This window comes from Cervus canadensis, chromosome 21, assembly GCF_019320065.1.
Source record: "Cervus canadensis isolate Bull #8, Minnesota chromosome 21, ASM1932006v1, whole genome shotgun sequence".
NCBI lineage: Eukaryota > Metazoa > Chordata > Mammalia > Artiodactyla > Cervidae > Cervus > Cervus canadensis.
In genome coordinates, this window is record NC_057406.1 from 8,077,082 (window position 1) to 8,102,673 (window position 25,592).

The 25,592-nt window shown below is 43.2% G+C and overlaps 1 protein-coding gene across 7 annotated transcripts in view; it reads right to left on the bottom strand.

The window, feature by feature from the left end:
* SGSM3 (small G protein signaling modulator 3) overlaps positions 1-25,083 on the bottom strand; it is a 34,577-nt gene extending 9,494 nt beyond the window's left edge. For 4 of the 7 annotated variants that reach the window (XM_043440469.1, XM_043440471.1, XM_043440470.1 and 1 more), the window contains exon 1: positions 24,970-25,083. The gene's annotated coding sequence lies outside the window, so the exon portion shown is untranslated. The other 3 variants (XM_043440466.1, XM_043440467.1, XM_043440468.1) reach the window with 3 other exon arrangements.
* Positions 25,084-25,592: the final 509 nt, after the last annotated feature.

Sequence of the window (25,592 nt, forward strand, 5' to 3'; positions counted from 1 at the left end):
TCCACTCCTAGTTATTTACCCACAAGAAATTAAAACAGGTATCCACACAGAAAACTGTACCTGGAGTGTTTACAGCAAAATCACTCATTCTAGCCAAAATGCAGAAACAACCCATATGTCTAAGAACTGGTGAAGCGATATATGAAATACATAGAATATTCATACAATGGATTATTATTCAGGTGTAAAAAGGAATGAAGTGCTAATAATGCTATACCATAGGTGAATCTTAAAAACAGTTAAAGAAGCCAGTAACAAGTCAGTTAAAGAAGCCAGTCACAAGAGGATGAATATTGGTATGATTCTAATTAAAAGAAATGCCCAGCAGAGGCAAATCCCCAGTTACAGAAAGTAGATTAGTGACTGTCAGGGGCTGGAGAAGAGGGGAAGGCAGAGTGACCGCTAATGGGTGCATCAGTGGGGTATCTATTTGTGGAGGTGAAAACTGGTCTGGAATTGAAGAGTGGTGATTAGTCACACAACAGTATGAAATATTCAAACCACTGAATCATCCACTTTAAAAGTAGTGAACTTTGTAGCATGTGATTTGTATCTCAATTTTAAAACAATAAATAATCAACCGAGGCATCAGCCCTCAGGGCTTCCTCTCACTTTCTAACCTGTTCCTTTTAGAACTAGAAAGAACCTATCATCACCAACTTGAGCCTCAACAGAAATGCAGTTTCTCAGTCTTTTTCTGAATGAAGCCTTTTACTTCTAACCATGAAAGGAAAGTAAGGTACATAAACAGAAGATAACCATGGAGATGTGGTTGAAATCTTTTAGGACAAGTTGCCCTCTAGGTTTTGGAACCATATCCACCTAGCCCTAAACATCCTTCTGCCATTTTTCAGGTGACAGGAGCTCGAAGGTGACAGCTTCATCTCCTCCCTGCTGTCTGCACAGTTTTGGGTAAACTCGAAGGGTCAGGTGAGTGAGAAAGAAACAAAAAGGAAAGTCAAAGAACCACTTCGAGGGCACTGTGAGAAAACATCGGCCTGTGGACCCTTTACTCTAGCACATGTTGAAAATTAGGCCCATGAAAAAATCTTAGTTCTCTTTAAAGACACACTTGCCAATTTAGGGCCAAAACTAGTCAGCTTGTCCCAAGGGCAGTTCAGCTAGGTCACCAGACCCTCCTCCTGCCCAGACACAACCTAACTGGGCCCCTAACTGGGCCCCTAACTGGGCCATGTATGAGCTAAATGCCCATCATGATGGCCCACTTGGGAGAAAGCCCTCCTGCTTCCAGACAAGTCCTGCTGACAAACAGATGGCAGAAGCCACTTCCTTCATGGGCCAGCCGTCCTAGACCTGTCTGTCTGCTTTGCGAGAGGAAGATGTAATGTCTTCCTTCAGAGTAACAGGTATGTGGGGCCTGTTTTGAATCAGAATTCTGTGATGGATGCAGCAAGTATTTTTACATTAAAGCTAGAAGTTCCTAAAATCATGTCAGCATTCAATCCTCACAGCATATTTTCATGCATTCCTCACACATGAGAAACAAGCTAAGAGGAGACCCACGAACAGTCTCCCAAATGGACCCTGATAACCGTGTCTCTGGCCGGCACCCGGTGAGAGGATGTTGGTTGGCCACCAGCTCAGCAGTGCTGGGGAAGAATCCCTGAGCTCGGCCATGCCGCTGCTGGCCCGGAGCCCTGGGCGAGCACGCTGCTGCGGTTCAAGTGAAGACCTCTCTGGTCAGACAGATGTGGATTCACACCCCAGTTCTGTGGCTCCCCGCTTATCATAACCTTGGGCACATTTACATCACTTATTTGAATCTCAGTTTTCTCCTCCACAGACTGGATAGAATAACAGTACCAACATCCCGAAGTGGTTATGAGGGTGACATGAGAACACAAAGAACCCTACTGCCCTGACACACAGCGAATGCTCAGGAAGCATCAGGGGATAAGCAGGAGTCCTCCTAACTTCCGGAAGGTTACTAACTGGACCCTCTACACTGAGGTTACTAAAGGCCATACAGCAACTGCTGATAACCGTCCATTACAGCCTCTAAAAACAACTTCCTATGGTTCAATGTAACACATGCCAGTTGAGATCATCAGAAACACTTCTCCTCACCAACGCCTCAGAGGTAGTGACCTGGCTGTTTCCTCCAGAAGGGTGGAGGACATGTGGAGGACGTGTGGAGGACGTGTGGAGGAAGAGGGTGCTGTCTGTGGAGGACGGAGCAGGCTGGGAAGACAGTTCTCAGCAGGTAGCTCCCTTTCCCGACCTTGGCTTGCCCCTTGTTCGATCAGTCACTCAGCAGTCACTGAGCGCCGCCATGAGCCAAGCACGGCTATCAGGGCTGAGGTGCAACACTGAAAAACACAAGTCCCCACAATTACGTCACAGCAGGGAATCAGACAACGAACACAGAAACAGCTGTCAGACGGTGCTACCTACAGTCCTCTGAGGGTAAAGGTACAGAAGTGTCAGGAGAAACGGGCCATGTAGCTAATGTGATCAGGAAAAGTTCTCTGAGCATTAGGTGACATCCAAGCAAAGACCCAAACAAAAGGAAGTGGGAGGCCAAGTCCTGTGGCTCCTGAAGGAAGGAGGATCCAGGCAGCAGGAGCAGCAGGGAGGGATGTGGCAGATGGAAGCAGCTGCAGGGGACAGCCGGCTCAGGAGGGCCTTACAGTGCAACAGAGAACCGGGTCTCATTCTCCTAAGGGTTCTGAGCAGCAGTGAACCCCAATCTGACTCAGGATTTAAAAGCTCTCTCTGGCTGCTGTGCAGAGAAGACTGCAGGGCAGCAGGTGGTGACGTGGTAGGAATGATGTTGGCTTTGCTACTGTGGGAACAGTGAGAACAGGTCAGACTCCGGGTATATTCTAAAGACTCTGCAAATTATATATATAGGCCATTTCTCTCACCAACTGCCCCCGAGTCCTTGAGTTCCCAACAGGAGCTGGAAGTGATATCACTAATCTGCGCAGGCAGGTTTTTCCAGCTTCCGGTTGCTATGGAAACCTTCCTGAAAGCAGCCATCTGGGAGCTGGCTGAAGCAGCCAGGTCACTGGTAGCCGGCCCTGCTGTTGTCACAGGGATACTAAGAGGCAGAAACTTTTGAGTAACAAAGAATATATTGGAAGCAGATTAAAAGACGTAAATGCAATTCTTAAAATTACCTTTTGATCCAGTAATATTCTCCTGGAAACTTAAGGAAATAATTCAATAGAAGCAAAAAAATATGTGCATGAAAAGGTCTACTTCGGCATCATCTATACAACAAAAACATGAGAACAATTTATACGTCAAACATTATGGGAATTAATAAGATCTGGGTATACTGACACTGTAAAATGTGATATAATCATTTCATATTCCAGTTACAGACTTCTGCTTCTGGCCAAGATGGAGTTATAAGGAATTGGATTTACTTTCCCAATCCGAACAACTAAAAAGCCAGAAAGATACATGAAACTATGGCTTCCAAACACTGGATGACAGGCCGCACAGGACAGTGAAGCCGGGGAGAGACAGAACAATTGAGCTGAGCCCTGTGACTGCCTGTTACCACGTGGCCAGAGTCGGCAGTCAGGACTGGGCACCCAGGAGGGCTGAGAGCTAAAAGCCACCGAAGCAGCCTGAATATGTAGAGCAGAGACCTGCAGAAAGGACTCCAGACATCTGCGGACAGCACCGTCAAGTCTTCATGTGAATACTGTGTGTGTGTGTAAGCTATCCAAGATTGGGAAGAGAGCCACCGGCAAGGAATGTGAGGAATAATACCTGAAGCTCACCCTACTGAGTCATCGTGATTATACTTTCCTTTTCAGAGACTGTGGAAGGAAATTCACTTAAATTTTAAGAACTTTTCATCCATGTTCATAAAGAAGGCTTGATTGTAGTTTTCTTTCCTAGTAACACCTTTCTTGGGTTTGCTATCAGGATGTATCTGCTTTACAGAATGATGTGGGAAGGAGTCCCTCCTCCTCCATTTTAAGAAAAAGATTGTGTAGAAACTGGCATTATTTCTTCCTCAAATGTTGAAATAAAATCACCAATCAAGTCTCCAGTGCCTGGAGTTTCCTTCATGGAAAGATTTTCAACTACAATTTTTTAATAGAGATAAGGCTATTCTGATTATCTATTTCTAGATTGAGTTTTGATAGTTTGTGTACTTTCAAGGAATCTGACAATTATCCAAGTTGTTGAATTTACTGGTAAGTTGAGTCCAAAGTATGCAGAAGAAAAAAACAAACAATAAAGATAACGACAAAAATCAATACAACAGAAAACCAAAGAGAGAGAAAAATCAATGAAACCAAAATCTGTCCCTCTGAAAACAATAAAATCAAACTGATCAGACTGAACAGGAAAACAAGACAATGCAGATTACCAGTATCATCAGGAATGGAAGAAGATACACTACTACAGGCCCTGTAGGCATTAAGAGGGTAATAAGAGAATATTCTGAAGAACTTCTGCCAATAAGTTCTACAATACATAAAATTAATACCATCATGACCAAGTAGAGTTTATCTTGGGAATGCAAGATAAGTTGTTTAAAATCAATGTAATGAGGTATACTAACAGACTGAAGAAGAAAAACTATATGATTATCTCAATAGATGTAGAAGAAACATTTGACAGAAGTCAACATCCATTCACGATAAAAACTATCAGCGATCTAGAAATAGAGGAAACTTCCTTATTCTAATAAAGGGCATCTACAAAAATCCTACAGTTAATATCATACTTAATGATAAATGCCTGAATGCTGTCTCCCTAAGATTGCAAACAAGGAAAAAATTAAACATAATTCCAATCAAAATCCCAGTAGGATATTTTGCTACAACTGACAAACTGATTTTAAAAGTTAAATAGATAGGCAAAAGAATAAAAATACTCAAATTATCAATAATTTGGAAAAGCAGAAAGTTGGAGAAGTCACACTACCTGATTTCAATACTTACTATAAAGCTACTGGGCTGACCAAAAAGTTCATTTAAATTTGTCCACAATACGTTATGGAAAAACCTGAATGAACTTTTTGGCCAACCCAACACATGTAGTACTGGGTGACATTGGCAAAAGGAAGAACACACAGATCAATGGAACAGAAGAGGTGATCCAGAAACAGATCCACACATGTGGTCAATTAAAGTTATGAATTGATTTATACCCCATAAAAAGGTATGCTGAAGTTCCATCCCTCAGTACCTCAGAATGTGACCTTATTTGGAGACTGGGTCTTTGCGGATTTAACCAACTTAAGGTCACCTCATTAAGGTGAGCCCTAATCCATTATATCTGATACCTTTTAAAAAGGGGGAATTTGAACACAGATATAAGAGAGAGATGATATGAAGAGATGGACGAACACCATGTGGAGCACAGACTGGAATTATGGTATAATAAACCAAAGAACGCCTGGGGTTACTAGAAGCTGGAAGAAGCAAGGAAGGATCCTCCCCTACAGGTTTCAGAGTGAGCGTGGCCTTGCTGACACCTGATTTCAGATTCCTGGCCTCCAAAACTGAGAGGCAATATTACTGTTGTTCTAAGTCACTCGGTTTGTGATACTTTATTATGGCAGCCCTAGGAAATTAATTAATTTTCAACAAAAATACAAATGCAATTCAATGGAAAAAGGACAGTCTTGTCAACAAATGGGCCTAGAAAAACCACTACAAAACTTCTAAAAGAATGGACTTCCCTAAGCAGTCCAGTGGTTGAGAGTTCGTCTGCCAGTGCAGGGGACACGGGTTCAACCCCTGGTCAGAGAAGATCCCACATATCAGGGAGCAATTAATCCTGTGTGCCACAGCTATTGAAGCCTGTGCACCCAGAGCCCACGGTCTGCAACAAGAGACGCCTGTGTGCATCAACTACAGAAAGTCCACACACAGCTACGAAGACCCAGTGCAGCCAAAAATTTAAAAAAAAAAAAAATTTCCAAAAGAAAACAGGAGAAAATATTTGTGACCTTGGTTATGCAAAGAGTTCTTACCTATCACACTAAAAGCATAATATATAAAAAACATTTGATTAGATTATCAGAAGCCACAGATGGTAGAAAATATGTCTGCATCACACATTTGATAAAGACCATGTAACCAGAGTATAAGGAATTCTCAAAACTCAGTAAGCTGGAAACAAACAATCCAATTAAAAAAGAAAATGGGCAAAAGATTTGAATAGAAGCATTACCAAAGATACATGGATGACAAACATCCAGAAAGATACACAACACCATGAGTCATTAAGGAAGGCAAATTAAAACCACAATGAGATTATTACCACACACACACATTAAATAGCTAAATTAAAAAACAAACCACCACCACCACCTGACAATATCAACTGCTGATGAAGATTCAGAGCAACTAGAATTCTCACTTATTGCTGGTGAGAATGCAAAATGGTACCACAATTTTGGAAGAGCGTTTGGCAGCTTCTTATAAAGTTAGACATATACTTACCATATAACCCAACCAACCCATTTCTAGGTATGTTTATCTAAGGGAAATGAGCCTTTTGTTTACACAAAAACCTGTGTGAAAAGGTTTGTGGCAGCTGCAACTGCCAGAATCTGAAAACGCAAATATCCTTTAACTGGTGAGTGGACGGATAAAGAATTGTGGCACATCTACGTAAATAAAAAACTACTGAACACTCAACACAGATGAATTTTTTAAAAAAATTTTTATAGTAGGCCCTTGTTGGTTACCTTGTTTAAATTTAGCAGTGTGTACCCACTAATCCCAAACTCCCAATCTATCCCTATCCTCCAGTCTACCTCATTCTCTAAATCTGCAAGTCTGTTTGTTTTGTAAATAAGTTCTTTTGTATCATTTTCTAAAGGTTCTACACATAAGCAGTATCATGTATTTTTCTTTCTCCATCTGACCTACTTCACTTAGTATTGTAATCTCCAGGTCCACCCAGGTTGCTGCAAATGGCATTATTCCATTCTTTTTTATGGCTGAGGAGTATTCCATTGTATATATAAACCATAGCTTTATCCATTCATCTTTCAATGGACATTTAGGTTACTTCTATGTCTTGGCTACTGTAAATTGTGCTGCTGTGAACACTGGGATGATCATATCTTTTCAAATTAAGGTTTTCCCCAGGTATATGCCTCAGGAGTGGGATTACTAGATCATGAAGTAACTAGTTTTTAAGGAACCTCAATATTGTTTTTCCATAGGGGCTGTACCAATTTACATTCCCACCAACAGCGTAGGAGGTTTCCCTTTTCACAACACCCTCTCCAGCATTTATTACTTGTAGCCTTTTTAAAGATGGCCATTATGACTGGTCATATCTTTTTTCCTTTTCATTTTATTCATGGGATTCTCAAGGCAAGAATACCGAAGTGGTGTACCACTCCCTTCTGCAGTGGACCATGTTTTGTCAGGCTCTGACTAGAAGGGACATATCCTTCAGCCACTCCATGGAGCCAGACGAAATGCCTGGTGCCCTGGTTGTCCCACTGCTGGTCCTCGTTGAGGATGTAAACCTTCACCAGGTGTCAGTCAACATGCCACCTGGGTTTTTCAGTAGTCATGTACAGATGTGAGAGTTGTACTATAAAGAAGGCTGAGCACTGAAAAATTGATGCTTTTGAACTGTGGTGCTGGAGAAGACTCTTGAGAGTCCTTTGGACTGCAAGGAGATCAAACCAGCCCATCCTAAAGGAAATCAACCCTGAATATTCGTTGGAAAGACTGACACTGAAACTGAAGCTTCAATACTTTGGCCACCTGATTCAAAGAATTGACTCTTTGGAAAAGACCCTGATGCTGGGAAAGACTGATGGCAGGAGGAGAAGGGGACGACAGAGGATGAGATGGTTGGATGGCACCACTGACTCGATGGACAGGAGTCTGAGCAAACTCCGGGAGCTGGTGATGGACAGGTAAGCCTGGCATGCTGCAGTCCATGGGGTCACAAAGAATAGGACACGACTGAGGAACTGAATTGAACTGAACTGAACAGCTTCACTGGAAGCAGAAGCCTGGGGCAGGTGCTGGGAAAGGACCCGCTCCAGTTCAGCGGCATCACTGACTCAATGGACATGAGCTTGAGCAAACTCCAGGAGATAGTGACGGACAGGCAAGCCTGGTGTGCTGCAGTTCATGGGGATGCAAAGAGTCAGACACAACTTAGCAACTGAACAATTCTGACTGGTGTGAAGTGATACCTCACTGTAGTTTTGATTTGCATTTCTCTAATCATTAGTGATGTTGAGCATCTTTTCTGGTGCCTATTGACCATCTGTCTGTCTTCTTTGGAGAAATATCTATTTAGGTATTTTGCACATTTTTGATTGGGTTTTTTTGTTGTTGTTATGGAGTTGTATGAGCTGTTTGCATATTTTGGAAAAAATTAAGCCTGAAAAGTCACATCATTTGCAAACATTTTCTCCCATTCCGTAGGTTGTCTTTTCATTTTATTTAGGGTGTCCTTTGCAGTGCAAAAGCTTGTAAGTTTCATTAGGTCCCATTTGTTCATTTTTACTTTTATTTCTCTTGCCTTGGGAGCTAATAAAACATTGGTACAATTTATTAGAGAGCTTTAATTTTTAATGGTGAGGGTGGAAGTCTAACTATAGTGAGTCGAACCAGGAACAGAAGAAAAATGGAGTAGATCATGAAGATAAGATGTGATTTCAGCCATTTAAAATGTATATAACACACACACATTGAAGGTAATATAAAAAGAATAGGCCTGGGTTAAGTGTTAGGAGTATGGGACTTACTCATTTTGATTTTTTTTTTTTTCATTTTGATTTTCAATGTTCTCTTTTTTGAAAAAGTACAGAGGTACTCTGTTTAAAAATAATTACACATCAAAAAAAAATTACACATCAAAACTTGCACACAAATGTTCACAACAGCATTATTTATAATAGTCCCGAAGTGGAAACAATTCAAATGCCCATCAAGTGATGAATGGATAAACAAAATGTGGTATACCAATACACTGGAATATTATCCATCCATAAAAAGGAATCAAGTACTGACACGTGCCAACATGGAGGAGCGCGCCAGGCTCCTCTGTCCATGGGATTTTCAAGATAAGAGCATGGGAGTGGGTTGCCATTTCCTCCTTCAGGCGCTCTTTCTGATTCAGGGATTGAATCTGCGTCTCCTGTGTCTTCCTGCATTGGTAGGCGGATTCTTTACCAATGAGCCACCTGGGAAGCCCTGGTATATCCATACATTGGAATATATTATTCTTCCTAAAAACGAATCAAGTGCCAACACGGTTGAACCTTGAAAACATGCTCAGTGAAAGAAGTCAGTCACAAAAGATCACACAACATGTAATTCTATTTATATAAAATGCTCAGAATAGGTAAATCCAGAGAGACAGAAGGTAGATTAGTGACTGCCAGGGGCTGGAGAGAGGGGGAAATAGGGAAGTACTGCTAGTGGATGTGCAGTTTCTTTTGGGGTGATGAAAGTATTCTGGAATCAGACAGCGATGGTTACACAAAAGTGAATACTCTGAAAACCTCTGAATTGTATACTTTAAAAGGGTAACTTTTATGGTACATGAATTATATCTCAATTTTAAAAGACTACAGTTTAAGTACAGAACACTGAGGAATAAGAACGTGTTTTCAGCCTCCAACTAATAAAAATAATGGGGGGGGGGGAACGTGTTCTCTTTGTGTTTTATGAGGTCCGCAAATGAAGCCTGAACTTACGGCAGCTATGCAGTTTCTATCTTGCCTTCCTCTTCCTCCTTCCCTCTCAATATTACTTATCACCTCAAGCATCCATCTTCAGTGTTCAAACAAAACCAAAGAAAGCAAACATGAAAAAAAGGTGCAAACTATTAGAGATAGTTTATCTGTAACTGTGAAAAGAACCCCTTTCTTTCTCATTTATAACTAACACTTTACTAAAACTGCTCAGCATGAATCTGATTCTTAGCAGCAGCTGTGAAGTCAGGAACTCCCTGAGCTGCTAAAAGGTCACAAGACTTCCCTCAAAGGTCTAAGTAATCATTGGAAAAAGAACTGACAACACTTAGAAACCAGATTTTTCAAGCCTTTTTTCTTCTTTTTTTTAAGGCTAAACAAAATCCCCAGGTATCTGTCTTCACATGGGGCTGTAGTAGCTTTCCAGTACAGTGATGTGAAATACTTTCCCTAAAGGAAAAGCTACTAAAAGCAATTTAAAGGAAAAGAGATGCTTATAAACCAGGAGACCGGAAAAGTACATCAATTTGCAAGACAGGCTCTAAGGTGGAAAAATGCTATTTCTGAACCTACTTATACAGAAATGTCTCCCTGTCCCCTGCGTTTTCTCCACAGCCCGGACGTTTACTTGGTCTCCGCTGTACTTGAGCTGGGGCCAGGGAGGACCCGGGCTGTCAGAGCCAGAAGCTCAGGTGTGCCTCTTCCCAACACTTCTGGGCGCGTGGCTCTTTTCCACTGAGAACTCAAAGGACAGACTTAAGTGGTAGTGGGATGAATGTAAGCTACAGGTCAGAAGACAACCTCGGCAGCATAAACACAGTCACTGGTTTATATTGTGGGAAGGGAAGTTTGGGACTCTCCTCTGAGCTTTGTAATTATACTAACACAATGACGTTAACAGAAATCAAATTTTAAAAAAATTCTGCCACAAGTCTGCCAATTCAATAAGTCACATTTTCTTCCTAGCTCTCCTCACTTTTGTTTTTTTTCTACACACATACACAGTTCTTACCTTTTAGATTTTGAAATATTTTTCTCTACTGAACATTAAATTATTGGCATTTCCCCAGTAATTATGCAGTCTTTGTTCTGTAATTTACAAATGTAGTCATCTTTTGATACAATATTTAGGCACCCAACAGCAATTTTTGCAATAAGAACAGTATTGTGAGGAACTTGACCTTTGAAGATTTTTTTAAATGGAGTTAATGCATGTTATTCTCCAATTAAAAATAAAAATAAAAAAATAAAATGTATGTGTTGTGCTTAGTCGGTCAGTCCTGTCCAACTCTCTGTGATCCCATGGACTGTAGCACTCCAGGTTTCTCTGTCCATGGGGATTCTCAAGGCAAGAATACTGGAGTGGGCTGCCATGCCCTAAAAAAATGTGTCTTTTCTACTTTATAGTGTCAGTTTTGTAAAACAGAAATAAGGACTAGATTAAGAATTATTGGCTAGAGTTCATATGACCCAGCAATCCCACTTCTGGGCATACACACTGATGAAACCAGATCTGAAAGAGACACATGCACCCCAATGTTCATCGCAGCACTGTTTATAATAGCCAGGACATGGAAGCAACCTAGATGCCCATCAGCAGATGAATGGATAAGGAAGCTGTGGTACATATACACCATGGAATATTACTCAGCCGTTAAAAAGAATTCATTTGAAACCAGTCCTAATGAGTGGATGAAACGGAGCCCTTATACAGATGAAGTAAGCCAGAAAGATAAAGAACATTACAGCAGTATACTAACACATATATATGGAATTTAGAAAGATGGTAACGATAACCCTATATGCAAAACAGAAAAAGAGACACAGAAATACAGAACAGACTTTTGAACTCTGTGGGAGAATGTGAGGGTGGGATAGTTCAAAAGAACAGCATGTATACTATCTATGGTGAAACAGATCACCAGCCCAGGTGGGATGCATGGGACAGGTGCTTGGACCTGGTGCACTGGAAAGTCCCGGAGGAGTCGGGTGGAGAGGGAGGTGGGAGGGGGGATCGGGATGGGGAATACGTGTAGATCTATGGCTGATTCATGTCAATGTATGACAAAACCCACTGAAATGTTGTGAAGTAATTAGCCTCCAACTAATAAAAAAATAAAAAAAATAAATAAATAAAAGAAAAAAGAAAAAAAAAAAAGAATTATTGGCTAGACTTTAATATGATGCCACTTGAAGCAAGGTAATTAACCTAATGACCCCTAAAGTGAACCTAAAATTTTATAATATTATAATAATAGCACAGTGGAAAATTACTGTTTTAAAGTTGGCTCCAGAATGCTTCCCAGAGACTAGGTTTACCTCTGTTTGGGAAAATATTCTGATAAGCTCCTTAAAGGTGGAAGGTAAACCCTGAAGATGAAGATTAGAAAAGGAGAGATCTATCAATTGCCTAGCAAAGGAAATTAATGGAAATTTGGAGGCAGGGGAGAAGAGAAAATAGGGGTTACGGAGGGGAAGGGACAGAGTCCAGGAATGGGTAGGAGCTGCATCATTCAGGACAGAGCAACCCACAAGACAGTATCATGCTGCATGTCTGGAAGCAGGGAGGCCTTGGGGGTGGACCAAATGCCTCTTAAGAAAAGAGCTCCTGCAGAAGGAAATGGCAACCCACTCCAGTATTCTTGCCTGGAAAATCCCATGGACAGAGGAGCCTGGTAGGCTACAGTCCACGGGGTTGCAAAGAGTCGGACACGACTGAACAACTTCACTAGATCCTGCATGCAGCCAAATAAATAATTTTAAAAAAAGGGGGGGCAATCCAAAATCCAATTTAAGTTACGGTTCTTAATTGTAAGGTATTGTCCCTTTGTCTTCCATACCTTCAGTAAAGCCTGCTCTACTCATAAGATCCTTAACTGTGAGGAAAAATCAAAGAAAGGTCGGAAGTAGGGACAATAATGAAAACCTGGTGAAGGGTGCTGGCCTTCTCACATAACAAGGGATACAGGACTTATGTCCATTTTATTGACACTTCAAGATAAGTGATTGAGACTGATAGTGTAATGCAAGTTTTATTAGCTTATCTTATTTCTTTGGCATATAAAATAACTACTTTTATATAACTTTTATATATATATAACGGGGCTTCCCTGGTGGCTCAGATGGTAAAGCTTCTGCCTGCAGTGTGGGAGACCCGGCTTTGATCCCTGGGTTGGGAAGATCCCCTGGAGAAGGAAATGGCAACCCACTCCAGTACTCTTGCCTGGAAAATTCCATGGACTGAGGAGCCTGGTAGGCTACAGTCCATGGGGTCGCCAAGAGTCGGACACGACTGAGCGACTTCATTATATAACTTTTATTTCTGTAAGAACACAAGCGACACCAGCAATACTACGGAGTTTAGTTCTCTGACTCTACAGTACTGTTTAAATGAGCGCCATCAGTGTTTCTCAGACTGCAGGGTATACTGGGATCACCTAGAGGGCTTCTTGCAGTGTGGGAGACCCAGGTTCAATCCCTGGGTTAGGAAGATCCCCTGGAGGAGGGCATGGCAACCCATTCCAGTATTCTTGCCTGGAGAATTCCATGGACAGAAGAGCCTGGTGGACTACAGTCCATGGGGTCACAAAGAGTTGGACATGACTATCACTTCAGAGGGCTTCTTACGACCCAAGTTGCTGAGGCCAACTCCCAGAATTTTGATTCTGCAGATCTGGGTAGGGCTTGAGAAGTTGCTGGGTGATACTGATGCTGCTGGTCCAGGAAATACACTTTTGAGAATCGCTGAAGTCCACCTGTTACAGTTTTTTTGAATTTTAGTTCAGATGTGCCTCCTCTAATGCCTTCACTTCCACCTTCCATGCCCCCGTCCTTCTTTCTCTGACAGAATTAATCACCGTATATACTCCTGCTGTTGTTGTTTCAGTCGCTAAGTCCAGCTGGACTCTCTTTGCGATCCCATGGACTGTATAGCCCAGCAGGCTCCTCTGTCCATGGGATTTTCCAGGCAAGAATACTGGAGTGGGTTCCCATTTCCTTCTCCAGGGGATCTTCCCCATGCAGGGATTGAACCTGCGTCTCCTGCACTGGCAGGCGGATTCTTCACCATTGAGCCACCTGGGAAGCCCGCAGCCTACTGTTTCTTAATTCATACTGCAGTTATATTGTGATTTCTGGATGTACTACCTACCTGATGTAGGACAGAGCCCAGCGCCTGACCTGTGGCAGGGAGTGGACTGTTTGATGAATGGAGGCGACACTAAACTCCTGGAAGATTCCCCACAAACAACAAGCTCCTTTTTAAGTTCTTGGGCTTGGCCCCTTCTGCTCCTGCTGCTTGTAATGCCTCCACTTCACCTGACTTTTCATTCCTCAAGGCTCTGCTCAGGCATTTCCTCCTCCAGGAAGCTTCCACCACTCACCTTGCTTCTGGTCTGTGTCAGATGCCCCTATTTTTCTCTAATATAACCTACCTATATTATATTTATCTTAATAATAGCCACCATTCACTGCAGGTTTTCTAATCCAATAAGCAAGGTTGGATTAAAACCTTTAGAGGCTCTTCGGTCTAGCAATTTCCACTTCTGGGAATTTATCCTATACTTAAGTACGTGACTCATACAAGGTAACTCCCTACAGCACGGTTTGTGGCAACAAAATTTTAGGTAGTAAAATATTAGAAAACCTAAATTTCCATCAGCAGGGGACCGGTTAAATAAATTAATACATCTCTATAATGAAATAGTGTGCAGCTATGAAAAAGGATAGATTGGCTAACTGTGCAATGATAGGGAATGATCTCTGAGATATACTGCAAAATGAATAAATCAAGCAGAAAAACAGTGAGAGGAATGGTAAATATTTGTGCAGGAAAAGGGAGGAAATTTTCACATAAATACAAGGCTGTACATGACAGGGACGAAGTAGCAGATTTTTTTACTTAGTAACCTTTTGTACTTTTGAATTCTGAACCATTTTAATGTGAACTTATTTAATGAACCTATTTAAACAAATAAGGCTAAACATAAAAAAAAAAAAAGACCTTCAGATAGCCATAGAATAAAAAAGATTAGGGTGCTCCCTATTTAATTCAACATAAAAAATGAGTATGAGGAAGTTCAACAATACTTACAATTTTTCCCAAGATGACTTTTACTATATTAAATGAAATGCCCAGTGTCATGTTCTTTCCATTTTCTCTGTTTTGTCTCTGCTTTATCAGTGCTCAGCACAGGCCTGGTGTACTAAAGGGTCACCCCAACACTGCTGACGGGCATTAGATCCACAAAGACATTTCAGTTCTTACCACACATGATCTCTTAGTAGCACTAGCATGCCCTGCAGTAACCTCTTCCTTCTTCCTGAAGCGCTCACTTTTCAGGTTCAGTGTCATAACCTCAGGGCTTCCTCTGGTCCTTCTGGCTCTCCTTCTTAAGTCTCCTTTCCCAGTTTCACCTCCTCTGCTGCTTCTTAAGGTGCCTTAATGGTCGGTCCTAGACCCTCCCTGGTTCTCTGCACCCTTGTTTACTTTATGACGCCAATTTCTGTCTCCAGGACACCTCTCTGAACCTTAGGCTGGCATGTACAGCTGCCCACTGGGGCCCTCCTCCACATCCTTCAAATTTACTACGCTCCAGAACTAAGTTGTCAGCTCCCTTGGAAACCCTGCCTCAGTAAGTTGGCATCACTGCATAGCCACCACTCCTTTCTCCAGCTAGACCTGGGCATTGAAGTCAATGCAGTCCCGGTCTCCCCACCTCCACCCTCCAACTTTTAGGCCTTTCCTAATGTTTTCTGAAACTTCCTTTTTCTCTTCAACCTGCTGCTGCTTTTCAGTTGGGGCTGAGGTCATTCCTCCCCGTCACAGTTGCTGTAAGACTCCCACAGGATCTCTCTCTCTAGTCTTGCCCCCTGCCCTCCACACCCCATCTACTCTCTACCTTGCACAGAAATCCTTTTAAATGCAACAATTTTCCTTCTCCCCTCGAATTTTTGGGAAAAAGCCCACATTTGTTAACTTGGCTTATGAGACTGCATGACCGAGTAGTCCCTGCTGACCATTCCAGTCTCATCTCTCAGCCCTCAACACTCGTGTGATGCTCTGGCTGTAGCACCCTTCTTTCAGACCTCGGAACCCACCACTTTCTCCTAGGGCAGTCTGCTAAGTGAAGCAAGTACCAAAATATGGAAAGAAAGCCTCAAGACTTGAGCCCCATTGAACATCATGATAAAGTGGCTAGTGGCACTAATGTAGAACTGGCTCCCCCCTTCTAGTCACCCCAATCATGCTTGTTGAAAACACGTTTATTATTCACACTATTGGAAACAGTGTCACACTTTATTTTGGGGGGCTCCAAAATCACTGCAGATGGTGATTGCAGCCATGAAATTAAAAGACGCTTATTCCTTGGAAGGAAAGTTATGACCAACCAAATCAGCATATTAAAAAGCAGAGACACTACTTTGCCAACAAAGGTCTGTCTAGTCAAGGCTATGGTTTTTCCAGTGGTCATGTATGGATGTGAGAGTTGGACTGTGAAGAAAGCTGAGCACTGAAGAATTGATGCTTTTGAACTGTGGTGTTGGAGAAGACTCTTGAGAGTCTCTTGGACTGCAAGGAGATCCAACCAGCACATCCTAAAGGAGATTAGTCCTGGGTGTTCATTGGAAGGACTGATGCTGAAGCAAACTCCAATACTTTGGCCACCTCTTGCAAAGAGCTGACTCATTGGAAAAGACCCTGATGCTGGGAGGGATTGGGGGCAGGAGGAGAAGGGGACGACAGAGGATGAGATGGCTGGATGGCATCACTGACTCGATGGACACGAGTTTGGGTAAATTCTGGGAGTTGGTGATGGACAGGGAGGCCTGGCGTGCTGCAATTCACGGGGTCGCAAAGAGTCGGACACGACTGAGCGACTGAACTGAACTGATTCTTCATCTCCCTAGTGAATAAAGACATTCAAAAGTCTCAGCTGCCTCCTCCCAAACTGGCATTAGCAAAAGAGCAAAACGACCTAGGAACCAACCCCATTCTGTGCTCCACTCCCACAGGCTTACAGCTGGGCTGCTTCCTCATCCCTGAGTCAATATTTTCTTTGTGATCACAGACAGTGCTCCTTTAGGCAAGATTTAGGCCTGACCGCGCAAGGCAGAGATCAGACTGCAAACAGAAGAGGGAAGCAGGATCCTCCCTCCAGAACTCCACAAGCCCAGGTACACCTTCCCTTTCCTGCATGGCAGTACCAGGTCAATGAGGCTCTCTTGTGCTGATTCCACACCAGGCCCATTCTCTCCAGGTCCTCCTGTAAACTAACCATCCAGGGTCATCTGGGCACTTCCCTGGGTACGTCCCAGGATCATTCCCCTAAGATTTACGGCCTGGAAGCACCTGGACTGTGGCAAGGAAAACAGAAGCAAGGCAGTGCATGGATCTTGTCAGTCCCACCACCAGGGCTGGGGAGCAACACCTGCCTTAAAAGTAAAATGAAGCAAATTAATGGGTAGCTAACCTTAACTCAACATTCAGGCAGCTCTAGAAAAATGTAGACAAGAGTTTTTGAGGAAAATAAACCTCCTTGAGGGCTGACTGGAAAAAAAAAAAAAAACAGGGGGACATTAAAAAATTTAAAGCTTTATATTAACAATAGAAGCTTAGGGCACTTAAAAGAAACAGATCATAAATACAGTTAACTAAGTCTCTATTCCTCATGTAATTAAACCACAGAAGTAAAAAAAACGAAGTCACTTATTTGGCCACACCACCTATATCATTACTGGGAATTTTTCATTTGCAGAGATGAACACACCTCCCTACTAACTCTAAAGTATGGTAATCCAGTCCTATGTACTTTGTGGCAGTCAGCAGATGGAGAGAGAACGAAAGAAAGAAAAATAACATTTATTAAGCATTTATCCATACTTGCTAAGCACTCTTCATTTTAAACTTGAACCCGGGGCTCAGAGAGGTTAAGCATCTTGCACCAAGCATCAGTGAGTCAGAAGAGACTCCTAAGCGGTCCCTCTCTACCACGCTGACCAGCACAGCTGAGTTTGAGTCCCGCAGCACAGTGTTCTGGGAAGACCTTGAAGCCCCTTGTGTGTGTGTAAGAACATGCACCTATACTTGGGCACAGAGCCCAGGGGGAGCCAGGCAGGGTCAAAACGTGACACAGCAACTGTACTAAGGAACATAAATTTCTTTTTTCAAAGTTTTTTTTTTTTTGGTTTGCACCATGTGGCCTGTGGGATCTAGTTCCCTGACCAGGAATTGAATTCATACCCCCTACAGTGGAAGCATGGAGTCTTAATCAGTGAACCACAGGGGAGCCCTGAGAAACAGGAATTTTTATGAAAATTCCAAATTAAATACAAATTAGGAGAGAATCCCCATACTACAATCTGCACCTACATTTAGAGATCATTAGCTTCTTTAGTACCGGGTGTGGGACAAACACTCTTATAACAGAGTCATGTATGATGGAGTTAGAAGAATCCTTTGTGTTCATCTCCCTCTTACTTTTTTCCAAAGAAAGAAACTGAGGCCAAAGAGGTCAAAAGACTAATTTTAAGCCATACAGTAGTGAGACAGCTGGACCAGAAGCTAAGTCTTCTATTTCCACTACCCCACCTCAAACTGCATCAAAAACTTGGGAATAACCGGGGAACAGGCAAACAGGCACTCAGATCAGCAGCATCACCACTGGAAATTCCGGGAAAGATGTCAGAGGAAGCTGTCATCCTGCTGTTGTAAAACATCAGTTAGGCAGACCATACCTTTCCTGCCTTTAATGGCCTGCCTTCCATTAAATAATCTGCAATATTTTTGGCAGCTCTTTATATCTCATACTTAGTAACTGCCGATTTCAACAACCAGGTCCATACACCAATTCCTGCATCACAGGAAATGACCCGACCACGTAGAACCGACACCAAAACTGAAACCAACACTGACCAGCTGGCCATGTCCGGCTCCACACCAGTCCTCCTCAGGCTCTGCCCACGAAACAAGCTACTGGAGTTACTTCTCTTCACTGTTGCTCAGCAACTTCATTCCTGTTTTGCCGACCTGACGGATGCTTCTGCAGTGCTTTCAAGCCTTTCCCATGTTTCTTCAGGCCCACCGCCGCTCCCCTGCTGCCAGCATTGCCAGCTGATGGCCTGGTTTCCAGCCTTCACAAAGCCGTGGTCACTAGGCTTACCTTCCTCCATGTCCTCCTTCGCCCAGCAACACTGCTCAGTCTTTTCACCTTTTCCTCTTTCACTCGTCCTCTCCTCTCCGGGGAGAAGTAGCCTCCCTCTCTTCCCAGGCTGACTCCTCCACCTGCAAGACCTTTCAGTCCACCTCCCTGACAGCATCTTCAATCTCTTCCTCCTCTCCACTGGCTTCACGTCTGATGCACACAGTACTCAGATCTCCCGTATCCTTAAGTAAGACAAACCACAACAAAGCGGCTCTCCCTGGACCCGCTCAAGTCTCCTACTTCTCTGTCTCTTTTTCCCTGCCTCACTGCCATAGTTTCAAAAGCAGAATAGAATTCTGCTCCCATGCCTCACCAGTCAGCTCATACTTGAAGCTGCTTCTCTTACCACCTAGACTTTCTAAGGTTTCCAGTGGTTTCCTTGTCACCATACGGAATCCTCTTCCTTTGGCCTCATTTTCTTAAACTCCCTGCAGCATTTGAATCTGCTGACTTACATGGGTTCCTTGAAGCTGTTCTCCTAGGACACTGACTACACGGGTTCTTCTTCTCTACTTGCTTCTAGGCAGGCTCCTCTTCTTCCTCCAGACTCCCCCAAAACATCCCCCAAATTGGTGTTCTCTTTTTTAATCCACTCCTAATGGATTACTACTGGGGAATCCATTTCTGTCCCTACTGGGGATTCAGCTCTCACTGTCATACAGATAAGCTATAAATCTCTATCTGTAGTCATGACGACAGTCCTGCTCTCTCCAACTTCCTGCTGTTGGATGACTTCAGTTGACTTACCCCATAAACCATCAAATCTGTATTTCTCACATAAATCTATTTTTATTCCATCCCAGATGATTCTTTTGATTTTCTCTATTTCTTCTTCAGGACACTCGTATTCTAACTTTAGGGTAATTTCTGGCTCCTATGTTTCTTTTGTTCCCAACACTGACTGAGTTGCAAAGTTTATTGATTTTACCTTTAAAATATTTCTAGGTATCTCTTTCCACTGCCATGACCCAGACCTGGCCACTTTTCAGGGCCACCGTAAAAGTCTTCTAACAGGTTTCCGTGCCTCCAGACTCTCCATCCATCCATTCATGTTAAACAAACACTAGACTAATATTTCCTGAAGCACAGCCCCAATTACCTGGTTCTCCCCTCATCTTCTTCAGTGTTTCCCAATCTACCTGTTGGGTCGGCTCTTGTTTTCCCTTCACATATTCTCCCTGCTGTCTCAACATGCTTCTGTATCCATATTGCTCCGTCTGCTTAGAAAGCCACCCCCCATTTCCAAATGTCCAGAGTCTACCAGTCTTTCAGTGCTCAGCTTAAATGACACTCCTGTGAAACTTCCCCTAGTCCTTTCTCTCAACATTTATGTTTTGTGTTGAAGAACTATTCATTCATTCAACATACATTTACTGAGTGCCGACTATGTGCCAGGTAGTGTTCTAAGTGATGAGCAAAGATCAAAACAGATAAGTCTCTTTTTTCCAGGGTATGGCATTCTAGAGAGGAAACAGGTGATTAAAAAAATAAGAAACCATTGGACTTCCCTGGTGGTACAGTGGTTGGGAATTCACCTGTCATTGCAAGGGACATGGGTTCAATCCCTGGCCCAAGAAGACTCTACAAGCCTCAGAGCAACTAAGCCCATGCAGTGCATCTACTGAAGCCCCCGCACCCTAGAGCCTGTGTTCCCCAACAAGAGAAGCCACAGCAATGAGAAGCCCGCGTACCACAACGAAGATAGTTCCTTCCCACTCACTTAAACTAGAGAAAGCCTGCACAGCAACCAAGACCCAATGCAACCAAAAATAAATAATTAAAAAAAAAAAGAAACCACACTGAATGTCTGGTGATGAGTAGCACTGCAGAGTAAAATGAATAAGGAAAAGGACCAGGCAATTTCAAGAAGTTGCTATTTTAAAGCAGGTGTTCAGGGAAGGCTCAATGAGAAAAGGTGTGAAGAAGCTAAGGCTCTGGGTGAAGCAGGGGTGTGGGGCGGAGACAATAGGAAACCAGGCTGGCACTGTGGGGAAGGCAAGAACAATCTGTTCTAGAACAATCTCTAGGGCCCAGAGTCTGAAGACTTAGATTTCAAAAGGAGAATCATTGTCTCAGAGTTGAGGAGAACTTTACAGATCATTCAGTACAACTACCCATTAGATTATTAAACACCTTTATTACAACTCTCAGGTAGCCATCTTGTCACCGCTTCCTCACCTTAAGTGGGCATAATACTAATATACAGGATGGTTGTGAAAATTGAGTTAACATATATAAAATTCTTACAACTATGCCAAGTCTATAGTAAACACTCAATAAACACTAGCTATTATTGAGTGGTGGCAGTAGGAGTAATTACCCCAATTTTAGAGATGAGCAAAATGAAGCATTGGGAAGTTATATTACTTGTGTTAAGTTTTCAAAATTTAAAGTGGTAGAGCCAGAATTTGAACTTTTGTAGGTGCTAATTACTACATCCTACTGACTTCAAAAGTGGAACAAAAGGTGGTATTTGGACTTTAACCCTATAACCTCAAGTCATAGAAATTAAGGATATTTACAAATGAAACTCAAACACAAGAAGAGGGAAATCATCTGTTGCTTCATGTCTTTAGAATATTAGCTGGGAGGCTAACTAGATATCAAAAAAGGCCAGAACAGTTGTATGATTTTGTTAAAGAAAAAAAAATCTATTAGCCCTAATTGGAAATCAAGCCTTGCCCAAGAATAAGCCTGCTGATAACTGGGTTGGAGCTTTCAATCTCATTTCTCATGTTACTCTTACTGGTAAAGGTATGTAATGATTCCAAAGAAATTAACTTCCCAAAACAATTCACAACATTAGCAGGAAAAAAAAAAAAAAACCTACATCACAAACAATTAGAAAAAGCAGAGATGTGTTTATAACTAGAAAAGAGGAATAATATTAGAGGTGAAAACAGTTATCAGCTAACTGTACCTATGGAAAAGAGGTGAAATGTCTCTGTTCTAAATTGTGAGCATAAATTACAAGCCTAAATGTTCAAAAAGGGGAGGTGACTATACGTGTACTATTTCAAACAATGGTGTCTTCAAAAATCAGTTCTTAAACTACACCGATGGCCACTCACTACTTCAGTCTCACTGTGCTGCTGGGAGTATGAACAACTCCCACGTGCTGAACAACATCCTATGAGATATTCACACCACAAACATCTAATGACCACTGTTTCAGAAGAGAAGAGTGAGGTGGTGAAAAACATAAAGCCCTGCTTTCACAGAGCTGACACTGTACACAGGTATAAGGAAGAAATTAAGGCTCAGTGGCCAGGCCTGTCAGACTCTAAAGCCTATACTGCATGTTACAACTGTATCATCTCACACTGGCGAGATACACCTTCTCCTAAAAATCCACACCTGACCATGCAGTCCTGATACCACTGTCTGCAACAACTTAGGCTTTCTCTCTGTTGGCAGTCCAGTGTCCCCTTCTTAGTGAACTGTTCCTCCCCCACTCCCAAAAGCCCAGACTGCTTGGTCAAGAGTTAACATATATTGACACATATGAAATTCTTTTTCTCGCTCATTAGGTCCTAAACTCTCTCAGAACAAGAACCATATCTCAGCCTCTTTTTAAGTCTAGAAGATGGTACATGCAGTAGATATTCAATCAAGGGCCGAGTGGAGTTCATGAGAACAATTTCAATGAAGTAAACGGTGGAGGCCAGCCTGAAAGGAACTAAGGACTAAAGGGAAGAGAAGGACATAGAGTTTGTTTTTTTTATGAACATTATCTAGAAAGGAAACAGATGGAGAAAGACAGCACTGTGAAGAAGTAACGTGGCCACAGTAAAGGCAGTTTTTTTGTTTTTTTTTTTAAGAAAAATGAGAAAGATTTGAATGAATGTGTTGGTAGGGTAGTATAGCGCAGTACAAAGACCAGAGGTGTCAGTATTAGCGACCTGAATTTGCATTCTGGCCCTGTCACTACATCTACAGACCACTTAAACTCTGTACTTCAATTCACACACATATAAAATGACAGCGAGAACACCTGCACCTCACTGTGACAGTTCCAGCATAAGCAAACAGAGGACATTCAATAAGTGGTACTGATCAGTATTACCTATGTGGACGCCTGGACTCTGGTGTTCTAAACCTCCCATATAGTTTGTGCTTTAGTCCAGATTTCCTGTCTCACTCTACATGTAATATGCAATGGCAAAGAAACAGGGTCCTTATTTCGCCTGTGTGTGCCACCCTCCATGCTATTCCTCTTCCTCGTGACAGACTGCATGAGTTCCTGAATGGCTCCTGTGGAAAATCAGTGATGTCACCAGCTAAGGAAGAGAGACAAACTGCAGAATAAGCAGATGACACTGGCTTTAAATTATCAAATGTACCAGATTTTGAGCTCCTGCCAAAACATTCATTGAGAACTGGGAAGAGAGAAACCAAAAACACAAACACACAGAACATTGTTTAAGTTTCAAAGCCATCAAGGTGTCCCCAGCATCCACTTTGGGCACAGAAAGAAGGCAATATGATAAAACATGATCCCTGAGGTCCTTTTGCAGTATTTTACTCTGATGTCAGATTCATTATAAGTTCCCCAAATCATAAGATTAGTATCTAAATAATTTTTGTTCACAGTCATTTATTTATTTTGTTGTGCCATGCAGTTTGTGGGATTTTAGTTCCTTCACCAGGGATTGAACCCCGGCCCTCAGCAGTGAGAGTAGAGTCCTAACCACTGGACTGCCAGAGAAATCCCTACAGCCATTTAAAGTTATTGCTCAAAAAAAAAAAAAAAAAAGAAAGTTAATGCTCATGGGTTGTGTTCACCTGTTACCTATATCTGGTCAAGAGAAACACCCTACCTCAGTCCTCTCTCCCAGATCTCACATCCCCATGCTTAACAAGGTATACGGAAGTGGGCAAAAGCCCAGGTTAATGTAATAAGTAATGATGAAAAGGCTATAGGCACCTGGGATTATCAAAATACAGGAAAGATGTCTTTTATTAGAATCAATTACCAGCTAATCAAGGACCACAGAAATAAATGTGTAAAACAAAAAACATAACTATCATTTAGCGTTCAAAGACAACTGGAAGATGGAAAAGAGATGAGGAGGAAAAGCAGCAGGAAGTACATGTGTTATCTACAAACTTAATCACAAACAATCGCAAAAGCTACAAGTAACCAAGTCGAGGCTGAAAATTCAGTTTTTGTGAAACAGGGTCTGATTAGGAACTTGAGTTTACCACAGAAGAATAAGAAAGAAGGGTAAAGAATATTCCAGACAGCTCTAAACATCTCACCAGAAAGCAAAATAAATAAATAAATTTAAAAAGCCAGAAACCCACCACAAATCGCATAGGCAGCACAAGACTGGAAACATGGTAACAGTCATTCGTCACTGAAAAGAAACTTCAAATCATCCTTTCCCCCGTATAAAAAGCATCTTGAATCATTATTCCATGAGAATAATTTTCAAAATTCCAATCCTAACCACACAGGCTGATCCCGGATAATACGCGCCTCTGTGTCTCCAGTGTTAGAAAACACATAATACGGTGAGTTCTGAGTCTGACCAGAATCTAAGCTTGTTCTGACCCCAGACCTGAATCTTCAACGTCAAGTTACAAGTCACACCTGAGGAAGACTTTGCTGCGGTAAACGTATCCGAGGCTGCCGTTCCTTCAAAGAAAAGGGCCCCGGCGTGAGGTGCGGTTTCTGTAAATTGCTCCCAGCGGCGGGAGGGGCTGTATTGGGGCTCCAGCCCCCAGAGCACTTCAGCTCGGGCGCCGGGGACCCCCACTTCTCGCTGGGCCGGCCAGGGGGTTTCCCGACCCAGGGAGGCCACCCCCGCCCCGAGCACTGTCCTCGCCTCGCAGGCCCCGCACCCGACCTCAGCAAGCCCGCCCCTGGAGACCGCCGGCCTAGACCCCCACCCTGTGCGCCAGACGAGCGAGGGCCCGGCCGGCCCGCGCGGCAGCGCCTCCCGGCTTCTCTGCCCGTCCATCTGCCAGTCCGTGCGTCAGTCGGTCTCTCCATAGCCCCCGCGTCTCCACCAGGGATGCATGTGTGGGCGCCGGGCCCCGCAGACCCAGCAGGTCGCCACCAGCCTCTCGCTCGGCACTCACCTGCCCCGCGGGGAATGTCCAGCTGCCCCACCGCCGCGCGCCGTCGCCTCCACGGTGCCAACCCTGCTCTGACTCGCGCGGCTCGGCCCCTGTCAGCGCTCGGCTGCGCCACCATGCGCGCGCGCCGGGCCGAGCCGACGGTCGCGGGGCACTCTGGGGGCTGTAGTCTTTTGGGTCCGCTGGGCGGGAGGGGCGGCGGGGTCTGCGAGCCTCTGGACCCGGCACACCAAGCTCTTTTCGAAACCGACCGTGCGTCTTCCAGCGGGCGTAGGGGTGGGAGGTGTGACCTTCGAAGCCCAGTTTTGGCCTGGCGAGGCCCACTTGGCCTCTCCTCTGCACTGCAGCCTGAGGAGTTAGGGGAATATTGGGGTGGGTCTGTGGTCAGGCTGAGGGATAGACGCTGCAGGGCAGTGGGAAGGAGCGGCTTACTTGATATTCATTTGCTAAATATTTAAGCGCCTTCTTTATGGGTGTACAAACCAGTCCTAGACCAGTCTGACCCACTCTTACACAATTCACAAGCCTTGGAAGGAGTCACAAATTGTAACAAATTGGTTGAGGTCTTTCGGGCATAATACAGTGAGGGTGTAGTCAGAGGTCTGAATTTCAGTCTTATCAACCAC